This window comes from Procambarus clarkii, chromosome 6 (genome assembly GCF_040958095.1).
Source record: "Procambarus clarkii isolate CNS0578487 chromosome 6, FALCON_Pclarkii_2.0, whole genome shotgun sequence".
Lineage (NCBI taxonomy): Eukaryota > Metazoa > Arthropoda > Malacostraca > Decapoda > Cambaridae > Procambarus > Procambarus clarkii.
Genome location: NC_091155.1, coordinates 28,197,055 through 28,203,475, shown reverse-complemented (window position 1 = coordinate 28,203,475; position 6,421 = coordinate 28,197,055).

The window sequence follows — 6,421 nt, the reverse complement described above, 5'->3', positions numbered from 1 at the left end:
AGCATTATTATTTCTTGTAATTACTTCCCTTCTCAGACAGTTAAGTGGAATTTTGATAAGACTTTAAATTTTTGACAGGACAAATAAATTCATATGTATAATATGTGCATATGTACCCAGGAGCTATAATCCACTCACTGAATACATGTGAATGTACATATGCATATATGCATGCATGCATGTATTCATGTAGGTGCATATATCTGTACATGCATGTGCAAAATCTGAGTGCATGATGTACACTTACAAACAACACAACACACATTCACACACACGTGAACACCAAAACGACGACCCACCTTATACCAACATTTAAATTTAATCATTAAAAATGAAAAATTGGTTGATATTTCAAAGAGAGGAGAATATTTCTATTAAGAGTACTTTTTCTTGACCCTGCAGAATTTTGACATTTCTTATAGTAAGTTAGCATGTGAAAGTTTGTCAATCATATACAGTACTGTATTATTATGAAATATATGTTTTGTACTAAACTGGGAAATTGTAATGATTGTGTCTTAATCCTTGCACTGTCAAAAATGATCAGTATATTTTAAAATTTACTTTTGGAATTTTTTTTTTGTATCTCTGGTATGATTTTTGTTCTCAAATGGTCATATATCTAGCTATTTTTTCTATGATGTTTTAGTAACCAGTGATGTGCATTATGTGTTTGATGAGGGAACTTGCTTTGGATGTAAATGGTCACCAGCGGGTGGTGTGATGGCAGTGGTGGGAAAAGTTATTTTATGCCATTTATGATATATTTGGGAATTTCATCAAAATGACCGCCGAGTCAAATGGAAAGAAAATATCTTTGTCACTAAAAGCTGCATTTCTTGTTTACGTGTGACTGTGCAGGTTAGAAATTTGATTAATATATGCAAGAGAAGACTGTTGAAAGTAAATGTGTATCAAAATAGTTTGGTAGTGAAGAGAGGACGAGATTCAGTACAGTATGGGAAAGGTGAAGTGTGGGTTAAAAAGGAATTTGTCCAATAAAATTTGAGGTGATGAGCCAGAAAAGAAAAGTTGGTGGGAGTAATGAATGCCTTGGTTCAGAAAAACAAAATGGCTATTGCTGTAACCAGAAGGTTGTATGGAGGAGTGGTAGCACTGACCCTTCTGTGTAGATGTAAGACAATAATATAGTATGAACATGGAAAACCAAGAAAAAGAGCAACAGAAGTGAACAGTCTGAGATGCCTGTGTGATGTTAGAACAGTTAACAAATTAAAATGTGAGGGAGGTATGTAGTGTCTAAAAATTGGATAAAATGCAAGCTTGAGGAGTGTGTTGAAATGGTTTGGCCAAGTTGAACGAGCGGATGATGACAGGTGGAGGGTGTATTCAAAAGTATTAGGGGATAGTAGGAAGAGTGAAAGGTCGGAAAGATGGACAGCAGTGACCATATTTGTGGTATGTAGGTGTTAAGGAGCACTACACGTTAACACTTTAAGCAGTGGATAATTGCTGGAGTGTGCTGGTGCAGTTTTATCTCTAAGCTAGCTATATATGTATGTGTGTATGTGCTGAAAATCCACAGAGAAATGGGGAGGGAGATGAACGTTTCGGCCGACCAAGACCGTTGTCAACACCTGACTCTCAGCACCAACACCAGAAAATCAGTCTGGTGTTGACAACGGCCTTGATCTGCCGAAACATTCATCTCCCTCCCCATTTCTCTGTGGATTTTCCACATACAAACGATCAATGTTTCGTGATTGACAATTGCAGATGCATGCATATATATAATATATATTATATATATATAATAAATATTATATATATATATATATATATATATATATATATATATATATATATATATATATATTATATATATATATATATATATATATATATATATATATATATATATATGTCGTACCTAGTAGCCAGAACTCACTTTTTGGCCTACTATTCAAGGCCCGATTTGCCTAATAAGCCAAGTTTTCCTGAATTAATATATTTTTTCTAATTTTTTTCCTATGAAATGATAAAGCTACCCATTTCATTATGTATGAGGTCAATTTTTTTTTATTGGAGTTAAAATTAACGTAGATATATGACCGAACCTAACCAACCCTACCTAACCTAACCTAACCTATCTTTATAGGTTAGGTTTGGTTAGGTAGCCGAAAAAGTTAGGTTAGGTAGGTTAGGTAGTCGAAAAACAAATAATTCATGAAAACTTGGCTTATTAGGCAAATCGGGCATTGCATAGTAGGCTGAGAAGTGCGTTCTGGCTACTAGGTACGACACATATATATATATATATATATATATATATATATATATATATATATATATATATATATATATATATATGTCGTACCTAGTAGCCAGAACTCACTTCTCAGCCTACTATTCAAGGCCCGATTTGCCTAATAAGCCAAGTTTTCCTGAATTAATATATTTACTATAATTTTTTTCTTATGAAATGATAAAGCAACCCTTTTCTCTATGTATGAGGTCAATTTTTTTTATTGGAGTTAAAATTAACGTAGATATATGAGCGAACCTAACCAACCCTACCTAACCTAACCTAACCTATATTTATAGGTAAGGTTAGGTTAGGTAGCCAAAAAAAGCTAGGTCAGGTTAGGTTAGGTAGGTTAGGTAGACGAAAAAACATTAATTCATGAAAACTTGGCTTATTAGGCAAATCGGGCCATGAATAGTAGGCTGAGAAGTGCGTTCTGGCTGTTAGGTACGACATATATATATATATATATATATATATATATGTCGTACCTAGTAGCCAGAACGCACTTCTCAGCCTACTATGCAAGGCCCGATTTGCCAAATAAGCCAAGTTTTCCTGAATTAATATATTTTCTCTAATTTTTTTCTTATGAAATGATAAAGCTACCCATTTCATTATGTACGAGGTCAATTTTTTTTTATTGGAGTTAAAATTAACGAAGATATATGACGGAACCTAACCAAGCCTACCTAACCTAACCTAACCTATCTTTATAGGTTAGGTTAGGTTAGGTAGCCAAAAAAGTTAGGTTAGGTTAGGTAGGTTAGGTAGTCGAAAAACAATTAATTCATGAAAACTAGGCTTATTAGGCAAATCGGGCCTTGCATAGTAGGCTGAAAAGTGAGTTCTGGCTACTAGGTACGACATATATATATATATATATATATATATATATGTCGTACCTAATAGCCAGAACGCACTTTTCGGCCTACTATGCAAGGCCCAATTTGCCTAATAAGCCAAGTTTTCCTGAATTAATATATTTTCACTAATTTTTTTCTTATGAAATGATAAAGCTACTTATTTCATCATGTATGAGGTCAATTTTTTTTAATTAAAGTTAAAATTAACGTAGATATATGACCGAACCTAACCAACCCTACCTAACCTAACCTAACCTATATTTATAGGTTAGGTTAGGTTAGGTAGCAGAAAAAGTTAGGTTAGGTTAGGTTAGGTAGGTTAGGTAGTCGAAAAAACATTAATTCATGAAAACTTGGCTTATTAGGCAAATCGGGCCTTGAATAGTAGGCTGAGAAGTGAGTTCTGGCTACTAGGTACGACATATATATATATATATATATATATATATATATATATATACATACATGTCGTACCTAGTAGCCAGAACGCACTTTTCTGCCTACTATGCAAGACCCGATTTGCCTAATAAGCCAAGTTTTCATGAATTAATATATTTTCTCTAATTTTTTTCTTATGGAATGATAAAGCTACCCATTTCATTATGTATGAGGTCAATTTTTTTTATTGGAGTTAAAATTAACGTAGATATATGATCGAACCTAACCAATCCTACCTAACCTAACCTAATCTATCTTCATAGGTTAGGTTAGGTTAGGTAGCGGAAAAAGTTAGGTTAGGTTAGGTTAGGTAGGTTAGGTTGTCGAAAAAACATTAATTCATGAAAACTTGGCTTATTAGGCAAATCGGGCCTTGCATAGTAGGCTGAGAAGTGCGTTCTGGCTACTAGGTACGACATATATATATATATATATATATATATATATATGTCGTACCTAGTAGCCAGAACTCACTTCTCAGCCTACTATTCAAGGCCCGATTTGCCTAATAAGCCAAGTTTTCCTGAATTAATATATTTACTATAATTTTTTTCTTATGAAATGATAAAGCAACCCTTTTCTCTATGTATGAAGTCAATTTTTTGTTATTGGAGTTAAAATTAACGTAGATATATGACCGAACCTAACCAACCCTACCTAACCTAACCTAACTTATATTTATAGGTAAGGTTAGGTTAGGTAGCCAAAAAAAGCTAGGTTAGGTTAGGTTAGGTAGGTTAGGTAGACGAAAAAACATTAATTCATGAAAACTTGGCTTATTAGGCAAATCGGGCCTTGAATAGTAGGCTGAGAAGTGCGTTCTGGCTATTAGGTACGACATATATATATATATATATATATATATACTGTATATATATATATATATATATATATATATATATATATATATGTATGTCGTACCTAATAGCCAGAACGCACTTCTCAGCCTACTATGCAAGGCCCGATTTGCCTAATAAGCCAAGTTTTCCTGAATTAATATATTTTCTCAATTTTTTCTTATGAAATGATAAAGCTACCCATTTCATTATGTATGAGGTCAATTTTTTTTTATTGGAGTTAAAATTAACGTAGATATATGACCGAACCTAACCAACCCTACCTAACCTAACCTAACCTATCTTCATAGGTTAGGTTCGGTTAGGCAGCCGAAAAAGTTAGGTTAGGTTAGGTAGGTTAGGTAGTCGAAAAACAGTTAATTCATGAAAACTTGGCTTATTAGGCAAATCGGGCCTTGCATATATATATATATATATATATATATATATATATATATGTCGTACCTAGTAGCCAGAACGCACTTCTCAGCCTACTATGCAAGGCCCAATTTTCCTAATAAGCCAAGTTTTCCTGAATTAATATATTTTCTCTTATTTTTTTCTTATGAAATGATAAAGCTACCCATTTCATTATGCATGCGGTCAAATTTTTTTTGTTGGAGTTAAAATTAACGTAGATATATGACCGAACCTAACCAACCCTACCTAACCTAACCTAACCTATCTTTATAGGTTAGGTTAGGTTAGGTAGCCGAAAAAGTTAGGTTAGGTTAGGTGAGGTAGGTTAGGCAGTCGAAAACACATTAATTCATGAAAACTTGGCTTATTAGGCAAATCGGGCCTTGCATAGTAGGCTGAGAAGTGCGTTCTGGCTACTAGGTACGACATATATATATATATATATATGTCGTACCTAATAGCCAGAACGCACTTCTCAGCCTACTATTCAAGGCCCGATTTGCCTAATAAGCCAAGTTTTCATGAATTAATGTTTTTTCGTCTACCTAACCTAACCTAACCTAGCTTTTTTTGGCTACCTAACCTAACCTTACATATTTATTTAGGTTAGGTTAGGTTAGGTAGGGTTGGTTAGGTTCGGTCATATATCTACGTTAATTTTAACTCCAATAAAAAAAAAATGACCTCATACATAGAGAAAAGGGTTGCTTTATCATTTCATAAGAAAAAAATTATAGTAAATATATTAATTCAGGAAAACTTGGCTTATTAGGCAAATCGGGCCTTGAATAGTAGGCTGAGAAGTGAGTTCTGGCTACTAGGTACGACATATATATATATATATATATATATATATATATATATATATATATATATATATATATGTATATATGTATATATTATATATATATATATATATGTATATATATATATTATACACACACTCTCACACACACACACACTCACACTCTCACTCTCTCTCACTCACACTCACACTCTCTCACTCACACTTTCTCACTCTCAACTGTACACCAGTTGATTGACAGTTGAGAGGCCGGACCAAAGAGTCAAAGCTCAACCCCCGCAGGCACAAATAGGTGAGTACACATACACACACATATAATATATATATATATATATATATATATATATATATATATATATATGATATGATATGATGAAATATGATATGATGAACAAGTGATATTCTTTATAACCTTCTATATATATATTCACTATATATATAGTCTATAACCTTCGCATTGTACTATATTGTTACCCCTTTTTTCCAAGCTGATGCCTCCCAGCCCCATGAAAGTGAGAATGGAAATAATGATGCTTGATGTTCATTCAGTACATACCCTACATGTGGAAATATTTGGCTGTAATTTGGCAGTGGGTGGCATGGAAAACTATATACAGATTTGCGCTCTAGTTCATGAAAAATCAAACGATAGCATCCATGTCACTTAAGATATCTTTATTTAAATTAAGGTCAGGCCATTTCATAAAATTTACAGATTTAATTGTGGAACTTTGTATTAATCAATTATGCATTTATTTGCCTTTATTAATGCATTCGTTATTTTTTTTTT